The sequence below is a fragment of the Lethenteron reissneri genome, chromosome 24, assembly GCF_015708825.2.
Source record: "Lethenteron reissneri isolate LAM-NWPU_2019-01 chromosome 24, ASM1570882v1, whole genome shotgun sequence".
Lineage (NCBI taxonomy): Eukaryota > Metazoa > Chordata > Hyperoartia > Petromyzontiformes > Petromyzontidae > Lethenteron > Lethenteron reissneri.
The window spans coordinates 11177059-11196178 of NC_083802.1; the positions used below are offsets into that span (position 1 = coordinate 11177059).

At 44.1% G+C, this 19120-nt stretch overlaps 1 pseudogene; it reads left to right on the forward strand.

Annotated features, from left to right (window-relative positions):
* Positions 1 to 16623, forward strand: part of LOC133346345 (dual oxidase 1-like) — a 36191-nt pseudogene extending 19568 nt beyond the window's left edge.
* The last annotated feature ends 2497 nt before the right edge of the window (positions 16624 to 19120 follow it).

The window sequence follows — 19120 nt, forward strand, 5'->3', positions numbered from 1 at the left end:
CACATTTTACGAGGCCAAACTTAATTACCCAATACTTTCACTTGTCAGGAAAACAAGCCTCCCTCAATTGGCTGTTGTAATATGCAAACTATTCCGTACACTAGACGATCACATCCACAGCACCAAACCACATGATCTATTGCCATCCGCGGAACAGTTTGACATTGCGTCAGCTACCTCAGCTTTTAAGTTGTAAAAGCCTCTTAAATGTTAGCCAAAACACACCTCTGCCTGGCCCGAGTGCTATGGTATGCGTGAAAGTTGCGCTGCGAGACTACTTTTTTGCAAACAACCGTGCCATTGTTCGGGGAGAAGCGAGTTTTTTTTTTACAAAAGAACGAAGTACATCGGAAATAAATAGCCAGACCAAAGTGTCTCGGGAGAAAGAGCAACTTAAAGGGTTAAAAATAGAAAATCTATGCTTTCGCTAAAAGATTAAGCAGAGCACTTCCTCATTGCAAAACAGCTTCCTACTTTTCTATTGATGGCATTCCTCCAGACACAATAGTAAAACATAACTAACGTGACATCACAGCCGTTCTCTTTGACATTGTAATGTCTACAAAATGCAGTGAACTGTTTCGGTTGATACTCTATAATGTTACGCTTCTTCGCGTTACATTATTTCCCTTGTGAAATTATACCTAATAATAATAATAATACACGACTGCTCTATGCAAGTCCACTGCTGAGTAGAAGGCCTCTCCACACCTTTCGGCCCAAGGGGAGGTTATTTATATTCTTAGGTTTTTTCGGTAAAGTCACGTAGGTAAAAAATTTAAATGAATAAAAGTAAAATAAAAATAAAATTATAAACCACGAAGTTTCGGAGGCAACACAAGCCTCCGTCTTCAGGTGGAACCGCCACAGCACGATAGCTGTACTCCAGTTAGTCGATCGGCAGGCTGCTTGTGGTAGGGGAAAGCGTGGATACTCCCACCTGTTCCTAGATGTCTGGCAGCAAGAGCAGAACCAGAATACTCTCTCTGAAGAGGGCCTCCTCTCGAGGACGCTCTAGAGCGGTGCTCTTCATTGCAAGGCCCGCGGGCCAGTGGCAGCCCCGGGCGGCCATTGGTGTGTGTAGCCCCTGACGTGTGGCTCTCGCATCATGCTGTCACACGCAATAGTTCCAAACGTTTCGATTTAAAGCTTTCGTGACTGCAGGGATTCATCTTCTTGGTTCTTTCGGTAAAGTCACGTAGAAGGGGAAAAAAAAACCTAATAAAATAATTCTCACGACGTTTCGGCCACAACGCAAGCAGCCGTCCTCAGGTGCTTGCGTTGTGGCCGAAACGTCGTGAGAATTATTTTATTATGTTTTTTATTTATTTTATTATTTTATTACTTCCCTTCTACGTGACTTTACCGAAAGAACCAAGAAGATGAGTTCCAAACGTGTGGCTGCCTTCACACACTGATGTCTTATTGGCGAAAGTGCCCCGCCCCACCACCCCTGAAAATTCACTATGTAACACGATATTTGTTCCAGGGTAGTAAGTGTTATTTTCTAATTGCTTATGCGTCAAAAGTTTAGAAAATGGCTATTATTCCCCACAAACTTTGCTTTTGTTACCGGGACTTTATGTGAAGGAATGACACACATGCACACGTTTTCTCATTGAAATTGGGTACATTTAAAAATATCACTGTCCTGGTCACAAAAGCAATGTTTATGGGGAATAATAGCTATTTTCTGTACTTTTGAGGCATACGCAATTAGAAAATAACACTTACTACCCAGTAATAAAAAGAAACATTTTGTTGTTACGAAGTGTTCAATTAGTAAAGAACACTGCTCTAGAGCTGGCCCTTCCATCAGCTGTGGCAAGAGCGTGAGCAGCGAGCAACCTGCAGAGGGCTGCACCGTGACCTTTCGATCTTCTTACTACAGGACAACCTCTCCACGAGTCTTCACAGAGGCTCGGCGCGAGCACGTACGACCGGAGCAAGCTGGCCCAGAGGACGCAGGCCTTCAAGCGCTACGTGGAGAAACTACCGCCGACACATCTTCTGCGTGGTCATCTTCTACGCCATCGTCCTCTGCATTACCGCGGAGCGCGGCTACTGTACGTACTGCGTCTTTCGTACGTGTGTAGAACTTTTTGCATAGTGCGTAGACAAGCGTGCTAATCGGATGACTTTTCAGGGATGAGATGTTAACTACATCGCCTGGTGCACAGGAGGCCGTGGGTTCGATCCAGACCCCAACGCCTGTATATTTGAGTCTGCAAGCTCTCCCCGTGGCCGTGTGGATTTTTCCACACGATAAGCCACTTCGTTGAGCATCTATGGCCAGGTGGCTTCTGGAAAAAGAGCTACATAGCTCAGTGGGCCTTAACTGGTCAAATAAAATACAATCTTGATTTGAAGCTTTCGTGAATGCAGGAATCCATACTCGTTGTTTCTTTCGGTAAAGTCACGTAGGTAGAAATACAATATAACAAATCACAGCAATCTTTTCTTGCTGTGGTTGTCCCACCTGATGACGGACGCTTGTGTTGCACCCGAAACGTCGTGATTTGTTTTATTTTATTTCTAGCTACGTGACTTTAAATAAAATATAGTTTAGATGCAACCATGGTGTAATGGTTTGCCCAATCCACGTGCAGTGCAGTGGTTGCTCGTTCAATCTCCTATCCTGGAAGTTGAAAGAATGGGCATGTTTATTAACCCTCCCACCCCTCCACCCTTACCTCCGTCAACCAAGGAGTGTTGGGAGCTCCCACCTACCAGTGTGCAACAGTCGGCCAGCATTCCCGAAGGAGGGACTCTATGGAGCTTTCTCTAGCGGAAGCCCTCCTATAGGCAGGACTGCGCCTTTAACTTATATCTTTTTTTGTTTACACCTTTTAAACCGAATAAGGTTTCGGGTTTGTAAATAAAGTATTCAAATGAAGCCCTCTTGCAACTTCACAATACACTTTGTCTTTCAGATTATGCCGTTGCCTCTGAGCACTACGGGATCCGGCAGGTGACGGAGGTGGGGATCATCGTGTCCCGTGGCACGGCGGCTGGGCTGGCGTTCTGCTACTGTTTCATCCTCCTCACCATGTGCCGAAACATCATCACGGCCCTGCGCGTGACGCCACTGAACCACTACATCCCCTTCGACTCGGCCGTGGGATTCCACAAAATCATCGCCATGACTGGTCTCGTTCTCTCGCGTGAGTGGGAATATGTGCCATTTTTTATTTAGAGATTGTAAAAATCATGTTGAAATGTAATTATCATTATTTTCCACAATGCCACTTTGGAGACATATTGAGTTGTAAATGGCCCAGGGTGTGAATGATTGGAGGAGGAGGACAAGGAAGGCAGTACCCGATATGAGTAGGACAAATTCCAGGGTAGACGAAAGAAAAATCACTTGGATACAAATGAAGTACATATTGAATTAACATGATGCTGTATATTGTTCCAGTTTACACCATTCATAAATTGGGCGTGATTTCCACGAGGGTGCATGCAGGTAAAAAGCCAGGCACTCTATAGTACCATCAAGCAGCCTTGCAATGTCAAATAACTTGTGCATAGCAAGAATCCTGGTTGTACAAATAAATAAAGAAACTAGAATTTTAAGATCATTGCCTTCTGAATGCTAATAGTCAATCATATTCATACAGTGATATATCTCTAACAGTTGTCTGCCAGTTTCACCTTTGTTAGGGCTCATCCTAGCAGTGTCACACGAGTGTCCCATACTGCTTTGTAAAAGGCTATTTCGGCGATAGATATTTGCAATTTTCTGTAGGCCTGAAGCCTTTTTACATAGGTCTAAATTACATTTTTTTCATAGCCTTCCTTTCAAAATGTGGCTTTGTGATGTTACACTTTAAATGCTACATAAGCTCATTTGTGTTGTAAACTGGACCGATGTAAACACGTATTCGCCATACAAAGCAAGCGTCCCATAAATAAAGATTTCATAATTTTTCGTTCAAAAACTGTAAGATATACTCTTTGGTTCTTTCGGTAAAGTCACGTAGGTCGAAAAATTAATAAATCACGACGTTTCGATCGCATCACAAGCAATTGCCATCAGGTGGGACAACCACAGCAAAATAAAAACTGCTGAAGTAGGCAAAAGAACCAACGAGTATGGATTCCTGCAGTCACGAAAGCTTCAAATCCAGACTGTAAGATATGTTTTCACAGTTCGCGTGTTGGTGCTTTCGTGTGTCTCTTCTTCCTCAGTCCTCCACAGCATTGGCCACGTGGTCAATGTTTACCATTTCTCAATCAGCCCACTCAGCGTCCTGGCGTGTCTCTTTCCAAGCGTGTATCGCAATAACGGGTGAGAATTGAGTTCTGGATTGGTTTTGACTCAAAACCTCTGACCACTTCTTCACGTCACTTGCATTTTTTTTCGTCTGCGTGGTTGTATTGGCTGTTGGCTGATATATACCTTTTGGTTATTTTGCCCCAGGTCAGAAATACCGTCCACGTTCTACGTTTGGTTTTTTCAAACCATTCCAGGTAAATACAAACGTTTTCCCATTCAAATCAAGTGCTTCTATTGGCTGCCAAATTACGCGTTGCAACACACTTATAGTAAAGTTTAATAGATCGCAATGATTTGAGTCCTTCAGTGGTGAGCAATACCACACGCGGTATGGATGTAAGTGGCCTCCTGAAAAACACCCCGGTAAACATACTGCTAAATACAACTCCCGTTTTTCAATTCTGTGTTCTTCTGGCCGCATCTCGCTCTTGCGCGAGGAACGTTGCTCAGCTGTGTCGTTGTTGCGGTGCCCCTACAGGATTCACAGGTGTGCTCCTCCTTGCCGTGCTCGCTGCCATCTACATCTTCTCCAGTCAGTTTTCCCGCAGCAAGAGCTTCAACGCGTTCTGGTGGTGCCACCAGCTCTACGTGCTGCTCTACATTTTGGTAGGCAACACTGCATCGCTTGAGGAAGGAAGAAAAAAAGCTGAATTCATCTGGGGGTGAATGAAAATTATGTGTTAACTACCTCGCCTAGCATACAGGAGGTCGTGGGTTCGATCCCGCGTTTATAGTATTTGACTGCTATAAATTTCCACACGATAAGCCACTTCGTTGAGCTATCACTTGTGGCCAGGTCGCTTCTGAAAAAAATAGCTATGTAGCTCAACGATCCTTACCTGGTAAAATAAAAAAAAAATTCTAGTTTTAAGTTTAATTTACCACGACATCACCAACTCCTCCCCAGTTTATGGCTAAGCATTGTTAAACCATAAACTATACTTGTTGATACAATTCCCTAAATGCAATGCTTTCCATCTCATATTAATTCAAGATGAGACCCCCAGTAGACATTGATAAACTGTACCCTGCTTTGTGTTTACAAAACAGACCATTCTGCATGGCAGCGGTGGTCTTGTCCAGACACCCTTCTTCTATAAATACCTTCTACCTCCTGCACTCATCTTCCTGGGCGACCGACTCATCAGCCTCAGCAGACGCAAAGTGGAGATCACCGTGGTCAAGGCGGAACTTCTCCCATCTGGTTTGTGTGGAACACGTATATATACACACACACACGCACTGAGTTCTCAATCTTAATAAGAACTGGCTATTACCGCAGAGAGGGTTAATTGCTTAGCGTGGTTCAACAATCATCGGGTGGGTGTAGCGCCGAACGAGTGAAACGGGGAGTAAATTGGTGAACGCGGAAAGACGTGGTGGGGAGTTGTGAGGACTTGCGTTTGGGAAACGTTCCACTGCAGACTGAAATTATGATAAAAAAAATTAAAACAATATACAAATGAGAAAAAATTACCAAGTGAATATATTCAGTACAACGTATGCAACAGTCATATATCTAGTGCAGTGTTTGTGCGCGGTGTAATTGTCATCGTTCACGCAGTTGACCTTTTGACATATTCACCTGTCTCTATATTCGGCATACAACTCAGTCCCTAGTGAGTCATAAATCTGACGTCTTCCTGTCGTTGGCTTTGAAGATAATTCAGGCCTGGGTTATTTTCGGACAATTTAATTGCCATGTCATGAAATAAATTCAAAGGTGTGTTACAGATTTCCATGGTGCAATGGGGTTAGCACTTGAAGCCAGATGATTAGAGATTCATGGCTGCATCAGGGTCACGTTCTATTTAAACCGGTTTGGGACCTCTCCCCATCCACCTGCCCCCTTTGTCAACCTGCACCGATCAGCGTGGTGAGGTATGGTTAAACAAGCCCCAAAACTGACATGGAATGGGAAGGCCTTCATCCAGCAGTGGATTGATAAATGGTTCTACAGTGTTGTGAACATGCATGGGCCCAATATTACTCACATTTGGGAGAAATGATGTGAGTGTTATAAGTTTCAGAACAAATTTTCGGGTTACGTCCCATTAAATAATGTCCAAACTCGTGCTACATATTGAAATCAAAGGCTTAACATAACCCTATCAGCTCCACTTGGGAGGATAATACTAGATTTGTACATGTCATTGACTATTATTATATCGTTATAATGCATTTCAAAAGCATAATCATTGGGACATGTTCCTTGTAGTTTCAACCATTTAGTTGTTTTGTTTTTTTCTCAATTACAGTCAAACTTCGTTTATCCGTGGCTCCTTTATCCGTGATTTAGTTTATCCGTGGCCGGGGAGCTTGGTTATCAAAATATCTGGGGGTCCAGGCCATGGTTAAATGGAGTTATTCGGCAAATTCTACCATTTATCCGGGGTTATCTCTGGTCACGCCACCCAGACAAACAAGTGGTATCTCGGTCGGGACACCTGGTTACCACGGATAAATGGACTTTTTACCGTATATTCTAATTGTCTTAAAATGAAACCAAACTAAATATACGTCTAACTCTGCAGCTAGAATTGCATTCTAATATTTAAAAAAACACGGGTATTTGTTTGGTGTAAATTCAGTTGACGTCTTAGCCACACTAGAGGCACATCATGTCACATTAATGTATAAAACGAATTTATTTAATGCTACGGCTTTTTTGTGTGCAGTCATTGGTGACAAGCTGAGACCGTAAACTCACTACACTTGAAAACTTCATTGAATAAATATCAGCTGCCCATATTTGAACCTCATATCTTCATGATGGCATCTCTTAAGCCACCTGGCCATTCCATTGACACATTTTATCTTGTGAATATCAAATGAGGCTTAAAAAAGAATAAACGGTGGTCACGTAGTATGAGGAATTTAAAACTATGCACGATATTGCAATGCAGACGTCTTGTCATTTCATCAACCCTCTTATGCAAATACAAATCTATTCCCACCATGCCACGTTGTGTATTTGTATTCAAAACAGCTGTTAGAGTATGGTGTTGAGAAATCACTTTGACTAAAAAAACACTTTTGTGGTCTCTGTAAAGTGGAATATGTGAGCACAGTGTGACTCATCTCGTACAAAATTGCAGAGCAACTGTCAAAAAGTAAAAGGTAAGTGCTGAGGTGGTGCTCATCTCTTGTTTACAGTACTGAGCCAGTGGTGGAATTGTCACATTCCTATGAGGAAGTAATCATTCCTATGAGGAAGTCATCATTCCTATGAGGAAGTCATCATTCCTATGAGGAAGTAATCATTCCTATGAGGAAGTCATCATTCCTATGAGGAAGTCATCATTCCTATGAGGAAGTAATCATTCCTATGAGGAAGTCATCATTCCTATGAGGAAGTCATCATTCCTATGAGGAAGTCATCATTTCTATGAGGAAGTAATCATTCCTATGAGGAAGTCATCATTCCTATGAGGAAGTAATCATTCCTATGAGGAAGTCATCATTCCTATGAGGAAGTCATCATTCCTATGAGGAAGTAATCATTCCTATGAGGAAGTCATCATTCCTATGAGGAAGTCATCATTCCTATGAGGAAGTAATCATTCCTATGAGGAAGTCATCATTCCTATGAGGAAGTCATCATTCCTATGAGGAAGTCATCATTTCTATGAGGAAGTCATCATTCCTATGAGGAAGTCATCATTCCTATGAGGAAGTCATCATTCCTATGAGGAAGTAATCATTCCTATGAGGAAGTCATCATTCCTATGAGGAAGTCATCATTCCTATGAGGAAGTCATCATTCCTATGAGGAAGTCATCATTCCTATGAGGAAGTAATCATTCCTATGAGGAAGTAATCATTCCTATGAGGAAGTCATCATTCCTATGAGGAAGTCATCATTCCTATGAGGAAGTCATCATTCCTATGAGGAAGTCATCATTCCTATGAGGAAGTAATCAATTTCACTTCCCCTCAAAGTGGCACTTATTTTTATCAACCCCAGAGAATCATGGTCTGAGTCAACCCCAAATCAGGATACGGTTGGTGCCATGGCGGCGAGATGCCAACTCCTTTGCCTGGTATACAGGAGGTCATGGGTTCGATCCCGACCCTAAGGCCTGTATAATTGGAGTTTGCGAGTTCTCTCCTTGGTCGTGTGGAATTTTCTCTGGGTCCTCCGGATTTTCCCCCCACATTTCAAACCAGAATGCGTTTCGAGTGTTCGGCTGCTATACATTTCCATGTGTTAAGCCACTACGTTGACCTTTCATTTGTGGCCAGGTCACTTCTAAAAAGAGTTACTGTATATAACGCAGCGGGCCTTACCTGGTAAAATAAATGTTCATGTTTTATTGAGGTAAGCGCACAAGCCCGGTGCAACGCGCCCGTGGTTTCTGGGGAGGGGAACAAAAAATCTTTCCGTCGCTTGCACGTGTCTAGGTGCGGGGAAGGGTTACTCGTTGCTAAAAGTATATTTTTAGATTTTATATATTGTGAGCCACCCACTCTACCACTGAACAACAATAGGTAGCCAATGTTAATGGACTGGTGGTGGCGTCGGTCGCAGGTCATCCAGAACTGTGGGGGCGAGGGTTGGAGGCCGTCCATAAATGACGTCACGCACCTGGGGGCGGGGGGGGAGTGGTCAGACATTTGTGACGATGTGTGACGAGGGGGGGGGGGGTTATACAAATTATCACGTAAAAATGCGCAACTTTAAATAAATATAGTCAACACGTTCTACTTAATTAAATAGACTTTTTAATAAATGTTTCTCCTACAACATCAGAGTGCAGCGCCACATTAAACACGCACTACAATGACAATAGTTTAAAGCGATTTGAAGCTTGTTTTATTTTCTAAATGGAAATATGGTTTGGGGGGGGGGGCATCGCTTTGTGACGTCATATTTCAGGGGGGGGGGTCTGACTTTTTGTGACGCCGTGTGACGAGGGGGGGGGGGGGTTTAAAAATCGTCCAAAATCGCTTGACGTCATTTATGGACTGCCCCTTGGTGGATCGGACAAATGAGAACATGTTGTGAGACTCCCTTCCCGTGGGCATCGAGGTGAAATACCCCGGCTTGCCAGCAGAGCGCAGTGCACCAAAGTGTGGACTGCTGCCGTGTGTACGGGGTAGAGTGTTGCCCCCTTGCATGCGTGGGGTTATCTCCAGGTGCTCAGATTTCTCAGCAGATGATAATAATCACACTCTTACAATACACTCAACGCGTACCATCTGAAGCTCCTTTGGATCTATAGTTTCGTAAGATGTTACACGCATTTGTGTATTTTTTATTTAAACAGAAAACTTTAAACAATTACCCCAATGGCATTTACATTTGATATACACAATTTGCAAACAAATAAAAAAAAAACAATGCAGGTATTGTTAATGGTCAAAAATATCGGGTCTGCAAGAGGTCGCAATTTAAACGTAAACGGATTCCGTGTAAAAGTTTGAACTTGTAAAAAATTCACGTGAACTATTTCCCTGCCTGTCTTTTGCATTTCGAGGGTGCTTTTCATAGTGTGCACTATCTCACTGCTTTACAATCTTGCTTATTTTTGGCCGCAGGAGTCACCCACCTGCAGCTCAAGCGCCCCCAAGGGTTCAAGTACAAGTCGGGGCAGTGGGTGCGCGTGGCCTGCCTGGCCTTGGGCCAGAGCGAGTACCACCCGATCACCATCTCGTCCGCACCCCATGAGAACACCCTGAGCATCCACGTGCGCGCGGTGGGACCCTGGACCACGCGTCTCCGTGACATCTACTCCGCAAAGAGCTCCGATAATGAGTACCAATCCAAGGTAAAATATTCATTTAAGGGGAAAAATAAGGTTATTTTAGGTCGTAATCTTAATTATGAGGATGCCGTCGTGTGATGACTAGTGCACTGGGCTTGCAGTCCATGGGTCGCCGGTTCCATTTGATCACGCGGCTTTTTCTTTCATACGGCTGATGTAGATGCAGAGCTTTGTGACGTCATATTTGAGGGGGGGGTCTGACTTTTAGTGACGCCGTGTGACGAGGGGGGGGGGTCAAAAATCGTCCTAAATTGCGTGACATCATTTATGGACGGCTCCTAACCCAAATGGAAATGGATTCCCATAGTCATTTATATGCATTCATTAATCTCCCCCTACCACTTCGCGCAAGAAGAGCACGCAAGTGTCGTCATCACATCTACCCCTCTATTTAAAGAACGAAACAGGAGGACTTTTCCACAAATCTGCCTGTCGCCTGATGAAGCTGGTTATAATTACTGGCGAAACGTCATACTCAGATTGTAAATGTTAAGGCCTAGCTCTCCAACACACCGGTGTGCTGCACTAGTAATGAAATGGCCACGTTCTGTTTACGTGACAAACCTTACTAATTGGCTGTGTCAGGTGGTGATGGGTTCTAACAACAAATTTATATACTTACGCGATCTAACCAAAAAAACCTCTATTATGGCAATCGGCAGGTTCCTTATGATAGGGTAAAGTGTGGGTACTCCCTCTCCTTCCTAGATATACAGGGTGCTTCAAAAAAATGTGAACACTTCCGAGAATTTGCAACAACGCCACAATAAATGTGCCTCCGGGCTCTGGAGACCACCTGGAGAAGATTCCAGGCACGTGTTGACAATGGTGGCGAACAAGATGAGACTCTTTGACTTTTTGAAGCTATTAACATTACATGTGTTATCATGTAAAAACGATAGTCCCATGTAAGTGTTAACATGTTTTTGAAGCACCCTGTACTATGTGGAAAAGTGGACCAAAATCTCTCCTTGGAGGTTCTCTCTCACGCTCCATCGAATGGAAGGGCCTTCTGCCAGCAGAGGCGCGAGCAGTTGGAGGACGGCACCTCTGCTTGTTACTCTACAACAAAAGTCAAATGTAAAACCGAGCACATAACTGTAATGCATTAGGGGCCGTCCATAAATGACGTCACGCACCTAGGGGGGGGGGTCAAAAATCGTCCACAATCGCGTGACGTCATTTATGGACGGCCCCTTATGAGTGTCAGAGAGTGGCGTCAGCATGCACTGAGTCCCATTATAACAAAGTATAATTACGTACAAATAGTGCGCTGCCCATTGCAAAATCCAAACTTCTATGAAAGTCTCCTCATGCCGTACCCAGCACTGGGCAGTTGTTTCACCATATTGCAGCATGTAAGTATAAATGTTTCATTAAACCATCACCACCCGACACAGCCAATTCGTAAGGTTTGCCACGTGTTACTACTCCAGCCCACCGGTGTTTACAATTTGTGTATGACGTTTAACTCATAATTACATCCAGCGTCATCGGGTAAGTTTTCCAGAATATTGCTCGCGACAACCTCCGTGTCAAACACATTTCGCCATACTGATCAGTGCACTTTGGTGAAGGGAGGGTCCAATCATAGGAATGTGGAATTTACAACCAGTGGAGATGAACCCCACTGAATATTCATTTCAGCACTGACACATTACTTACTTGTGTGTATATACAATATATACAATATATATTGTTACATATTGTTAACCTGTTATGTTGAAAAAATATACGTTTAAAGTGCATAGCCAAACGCTTGCAAGGCAACCATATACGCATACACATTGCAAAATGAGAATGAAAATAAAAGTAACATAATAATAATAACATTTAAAACAAAACATGAGTTGGGCTAATTGAAAGGATGATTTAAAAATGTAAACGTTAATTGTTGTATAAATGTGGTCGACATTTATCTCTTACGATTCAAGGTAAAGTCCACTGACGTTGTCGTACTCAAATACTTTTCTCATTCGTCTCCATGCAAATTCATTGTAAATGTCAACCCAGATGAGTCAATTGTGTCATGTTGCTTTCAGCTATGTACTGACAATGCCGCCTGTACGTGTGCAGATATACCTGGACGGTCCGTTTGGGGAGGGACACCAGCACTGGAATGATTTCGAGGTGTCCGTGCTGGTGGGAGGAGGCATTGGAGTCACTCCCTTTGCGTCCATCCTCAAAGACATTGTTCACAAGTCCTCCACCAATGCCCGACTCATTTCCTGCAAAAAGGTACAGGCTCGGTAGATTTTGTTACGTGCAAAGTCGCCCCGAAAGCTCGCTCCTGACCTCATAGGATATGAGATGCTAGGCAGAAGTTAACCTTGTTATTCGTACTTGGGTGGGTACCCACCAGGGAGTTGCCAGGTGTTTCGATTTAAAGCTTTCGTGACTGCAGGAATTCATATTCTTGATTCTTTCGGTAAAGTCACGTAGAAGGGAAGAAGTAATAAGAAGTAATACAATTTTATTATGTTTTATTTTTATTATTTTATTACTTCCCTTCTACGTGACTTTACCGAAAGAACCAAGAAGATGTTGCCAGGTGTTGTTGATGTGGGACTGCAAGGTGGCCAGGAGATGCCGATGTTGAGTTTTACCTTTTGTATGAGTGGTCGGTTTTTAATCCGGGTACTCTGGTTTTCATCCTACGCAAAAAGCCAATTCTCAATAATGAAAGTGCCCAAACATCTCAATGCAGGACCCTCTTGAAAAGAAGCCTTTGAGATTCTCAATGTGGCTTTCCAGGTAAAATAGTTTGAAATTATTATTAAGTGTACAATTTATTAGCGGATACTGCCATGGTGTAATGGATCGCACGCTGGACTTGTCGTGCAAGGCTGGTGGTTTGCTCTCCCACTGTGGTTTTTAATACAATGGGTATGTTTCTTGAACCTTGCCACTTCTGTCCCCCCCCCCCCCCCCCCCCAGTTAGTCAAACAGCAAGCCACGTGTGTTGGAATTAAGTGTGGGTACTCCCAACATATTCCAAGATGTATAACCAGCGAGGAAGAGTAGGCCGAAAACCCTCTCGAGTTATTCTCTTGAACTCCCTGTAGTGGAGGCTCTCCTGCGAACAGTTGCATGAAAGAGTAATTGCCCCTTTTACAAAGCATCACCGTGGCCCCAATTTCAATTCAGAATTGTACTGAGAATAAGGTTTCTCGGTCACTGCAGACGCAATGGATTGTGTAATATTTTTTTCTTCCTGTCATGCCAGGTCTATTTCATTTGGGTGACACGGACACAGCGGCAGTTCGAGTGGCTGACAGACATCATCCGAGAGGTGGAAGAAAACGACAAGAACGACTTGGTTTCTGTCCACATCTACATCACGCAGTTCGCCGAGAAATTTGACCTCCGTACAATGATGCTGGTAAAAGAGAAGCGCTATAATTCACGTGTTATGCTCCCCTTTGAGTTGTATGAGGTCTCTTTAATGCATAAATGAGTCTCCATTTACAATTCCTAGACATATATTGTGAACTCTTCTGCGTGTCTTCAAAAAATATTTATTTCATAATATCCGCATAATAAGAAACCCTAGAGAGTGAGACGAAGCCAAACTTGTTTGTGCCCGGTGTCATACCAGTTAAACAAATCTGGTCACACATCCACATTCTTACCGGATTATGAGACTTTGGCTTTGAAAATAAGGAAGTCATGTGGAAAACATTGGTTTAATCCTATGCACATTACAGGATTGTGTTTGACAAGTAATTTAGGGGTTATCTTCTCATCTGGTAAAGGAAAGCAAACAGTGGGATATGTGACACACTTTATAATGTGATTCAAGCGTTACAGTAAACTACTTTGACCTGGATATTCGTATATAAACAATGTTGAGTCATGAAACAAGTCAAGGGTGGAGTGGTGGCGCAGTAGTTAGTGCACTGCGCTGTGAACAGAGCCATGCAAGTTGGATTCCCGGCCATAGCCAACATGAATGGCAAGTGATATCTGAACCGATCCTGGACATCCCCTTCACTAACCCGCACTGACGACCAGCTTGGTGAAGTTTGGTCAAACATCCCCCTATAGCAACAAGACACGGGGTGGCCTTCGTCTAGCAGTGTATTGACAACGTTTTATTTAAAATCTACTAATATACAAGGCATGGCATTTATTTAGGACAATTTTACTTGTTTGGGTTTGCTGCTGAGCGGATAAAACTGGTGGGCCGCACAGTAAGTAGGACGCAAGCTCTGTCAACATCATAGGCTGCTGCAATGCTCCCCTTTGCTTCCTTCTTTCCTGCAGTACATCTGCGAGCGTCACTTCCAGAAGGTGTCCAACCGCAGTCTGTTCACGGGACTTCGCTCCATCACGCACTTTGGCCGCCCGCAGTTTGTGCCCTTCCTCAACTCCCTGCAGAATCTGCACCCACAGGTTTGTTTTGACTCTCGTGTGTGTGTGTGCGCGCACGCACGCTTTTGTTATCGATGGAGTTATTTTTTTTACTTCTGATAACACTTACATTCACTCAGTCATGAAATGATAGCTGAGAAGACAGAGGGAATAAGTTCGTCGCTGAGCCAAGAGTGCCTATAGGTTCACATCCGAGCAGCTGTGATTAAACCAAATCCTTCAGCTCTCCGATGTGTTTTCCAGGTTTTAACGAGTCTTGTTCGGTGACGTCTGACGTTTCGTTGCACATGCCGTTGGCTGAAAAACAAGTGGTACAGTCCAAAAGGGCAACGGAGAGCCTACACAGCAGATTCATAAGTGTAATGAGCTGATGATTTGGTCCGGTCACTGCTGACTTTTGCTAAATGCATACAGCGGAATAGATTTTAGTGACTTGATGTAATGCTCTGCTGCTGATTTTTTACATGACCTGGGAGCACCACTGCGATATAACTAGTGATGAAAGTAAACAAAAAATACGCTTTATGTTGGGAGATCGCGGAATGAATGGCAAGTCTTTCATAGATTAATAAATGTATCATCATTGTCACACGCCATCTTGGGAAATATGAAAGCAATTCGAGCTACAGGGGTTTACAACGTGGTGGCGATGGTCACATGTGGTACATCCAGACGCATGTAATAATTTAGGCTCTCTGATAATTATTTTAGGAAAAATAACACAAATACAGCAGTGTATACTTTACGTCGGTGCTCTTGAACGGAGAGAGCTCAAAGGTGATTCGCCCTCTGAGAGACGTGAACGTGACAAGTTCTCAGCATTCTTGTCAACTATCCAAAGTATCACGTTCACCTTGTCTGCGTGCGGTAGTTTAACAGGCCATTCGGAGTTGTCTTCATTAACGATTCATTGCTGTGATGTTCTGTTGTTGTTTTCAGGCCGAGACCGTGGGAGTTTTTAGCTGTGGGCCTCCAGGCCTCACGAAAATTGTGGACAAGTCGTGCCGCCAACTAAATCGCCGCGACGAAGCTCAATTTGTCCACCATTTCGAGAACTTTTGATCACGAAACGTTGACTCCAGATCATAAACGGTGGCAGTTTTTTGTTGTTGTTGTTCAGATAACCAAAGCTAATACGATTGCCGTGTTTTAGCTCGACTCGTGGTCGTCTTATTATTGCATGTGTGGCGTAAGTTAACGAGTTCCCCATTTCTAACGCATATGAACGTGTTCTTTTACTGCGAACTAAAAACATCCCTATAGTTGTACAAAAAATTAATGATTGCCTACTGACGAGTGTAATGAGCACACCGATATCAAACACCAAACACAGCTACCACTAAAATTGTTTGCTGGTGGTAATTCAATGGTAAATGCTATTTCAGATGAACAGATTTAGTGAATGGTATTTTGCTATGAAAAGTTTGAAATTTGCATTGATTTCTGTATTATATTCTGTTTCAATTGTCACGCATTTGGGCGGTATTGTAAACTATAACGTACTTTTTTATTTAGCATAGTTTATAAGTGACAGTAGGTTAGAAGACAGAATGAGATCGTCGCTGACTGCCGGAGCACTGAGCCAGACTGCAGTTCCATGGTTCACATCCGGGCAGCTGTGAATTCACCAAATTCCACTCAATTGAATGGATTCTATATCGGGTTGTTTTAAACATACATTTAATAAACTGTTTTATACATATTTACCAGCATTTACGTCAATGTAACAATTGTGTCTGCATTTAAGTTCACAGTGTTGTTTGCTCACGTTCCATCCCATTTTTGTGAAAGTGCAATGGAAAAAGTGACCACTTCTTTAATTAGCATGTACTCAAGGACATAGTTGCAATACATTTCTTAAACTGGATACTTCAGTGGTGATAAAATATGCACCTGAAAAAAACTACTTCAATATCCGTGCATTTTTCGTCTACAAATTGTGCTCAAATGGTTCCAGTTAATTTGAGATATCTCAGTACTGAAATGAGAAATTATTCAGTGCCTATCTCCAATGGTGGTTAAAAGCCAGCATTACGATGGGATAACACCTACAAATATTTAAATATTCCGAAGTTAAAACACATACTTAGGGGTATTAATTATTGTACGTGTTTCTTTTTTATTTAAGTGATAGTCAATTGCTGTTATCGCCGAATAAATGTTTACAAACTTTGTTCTCAAATAAATTATTACATTCAAGCAAAAAGAAAACTTCGTAATGATTCCTAGACACACACAGCTTAATGTAAACCAACTCAATTGCCAAGATTTACATCAACAGGTGAAAGAGAACGATGGATAATAATGCGTTATGGTGTGTTGGGCCACTTCGTCAATGGGAGACCACCACCTCGATGAGGTGGTGTCCCACCTCGATCAGATATGAGACCACCTAGAAGAAGCGTGCGAGCAAAGCACTCTGTGTGCCTCGTAGGCCTGAGGCCTAAACACATGGGCAGGGGCCACCCACACCACTCAGGTACTCGGCGAGAGGCCCGAGACAATGCCCGCCCCCCTTGCAGATCACAGAACGTGTCGAAGAAGACGTCGACCGAGGAGATGGAGTGAAGGAATAAGCCCTTGTGCAGTTCATCTGGTGAATGATTACATTGCAGGATCGTGAGAGATGGCAACGCCTTCATCCAGCAGTGGATTGATCGTAGCTGACTGATAACGGTGATGATGTTCGGCCAATACCAGCGTACTTAAATAAAACCAAAATAGAGGATTTGGTAATGCAATATTATACACTCTATACGGATTCACCAGCAGCCTACTTGCTGTACTGCCACACAGGCATACTTAATGCCTCGGCAATCTTTGTGATCCATCAACTCCACTCCAAGAGGGCCACAGCAGGCATATATGTAGAGGAGTGAAATGGGGACGTGACGTCAGGTGTGCCGTTCAGTGCGATGACGTCACGTCTCCTAGAGTACTTAAGGGAGACCCCGTGACGAAAGCGGGGTCACTGTGGGAACGGGGAATGGTAGAAGGGTAGAGAGAGAACCAGGGGTAGAGGGATCAAGAGGTGAGTGAATAAAAGCCGGTGGTAGCCGTAGAGGTGCTTCTCTCTCCGGTCGGTGGAGTTGGCAGAGTCCCCGATCCGACACGAGAGAGAGAGACCGGAGCTAGCCGGGCTGGGACCAGACAGAGCATGGTCGTGTGGCGGGACTCAGTGTAGGACCCCTAACCACTGGGAAGTTGAATACCCTGGTATGTGTTATTGTAATATCCTTGATAAACCTTTGGCGGAAGCCTCTCAACTTACCTGCGTCTCCGAGTGCCTCCGTGGGTACTCCTCAACATATATATAAAACAAAATAACCGACGGCTATGCAATGTTGCCGTGCTGGTTTTAAGATAATGCTATGTTTGAAATGGATTTGTATGTTGTCGTACACCTGTGCTCCGATATTAGGTCACAGTGCCTCAGCCATTCATGATAGCGTACAATTTTACCTAATGTGACGCCTTTGTGTGATGTGAGCCCGCACTTAAAGTCAAGCAAGGCAGCGTAACTCTCGTAGGTGGGGTTCTCCACATTCTGCAGGCTGGGTGCGGCACATTGAGCCACTCCCAGCCTGCAGGTAAAGAGGTCGGTATCGGTGACAGCTCTTGCCTTGAGGTCACTTGGGTGGACTGATGTGGGTCCCCAGTACTTAATCTAAGTAGCAGATCAAGATGCCATCATGGGCCATAGCCGCTGGCACCACCATACCTCGCCAGATCCCACAGCGGCTGCACAGTCGACACGCAAACCTCCAAGGATTTGCCCGAACGGTATCCCACCACCTTGGTCTAAGGACTTCCCCTTCGATTGCTGTAAATTGGGGAGAACGCGCCGATGGCCATCTCGGTAACCGTCCCTCCATCCTGCACACGTTCGACCCAGTGCAGTCTTCTATTTATTTATTTATTTTATCGGGGTAGCGGACAAGCATGGCTAAGTGTTGATTACAAAACAAACTTTTTTACGTATTGCTACGTATGTTACTGTATTTTCTGAACACAAAACACGGTGACAACAAGCAGAGCGTTACATTGTTTTATTCTCACGTATCGCTGGATGTGAAACTTTGAAGACAGAAAATGTGATATTTAGGTCCAGTTTATTGTGCCAATTTATGGCATTGCAGAGACCGTGCGTAGCTCCTCCATCGAACGATCAATTGGGGCAGCGGATAAGGATACGGTCCGTGGGTTGCACCGTGGGGCCCTGTGGTTGCAATTGGGTTTTTTTCTTTTCATGTACGCGTGAGATGGGCACAGTGCCCGCTTGTGGTCCCGTTGTTTTCTGGTCAGATCGAAGCCAGGAGGCTTCCTTGTGTGGAGTTGGACGTCGGTGTGTCTGTTGTAGGTGGAGTGTAATAGCACCGGCTGGTGGACAGCAGCGGCAACTGCGGTGGACAGAGCGCACACGCCGGTGGGGGTGTGCACGGTGTGTGTTGGCAGAGAGGAGGAACTATGGCAAGGGGTCACGGAGGATCCCATCTGGAGGCCTCTGGAACTTGCTGGCGGGTTCGAGAAGGGAGACGAGGTCAGGGCGGAGCCAGGCCGCGCTGGGAGCATGAAAGGAGCCGAGAGCGGGGAGCTCGAGGCCGACGGTTCTGGGAGTGGACCCGTCTCGTCGTCGCTGTCGTCTCGTCACCGTCGTCGCTAAACGTCTCCACTAGATACATTCAGACGCTGTCTT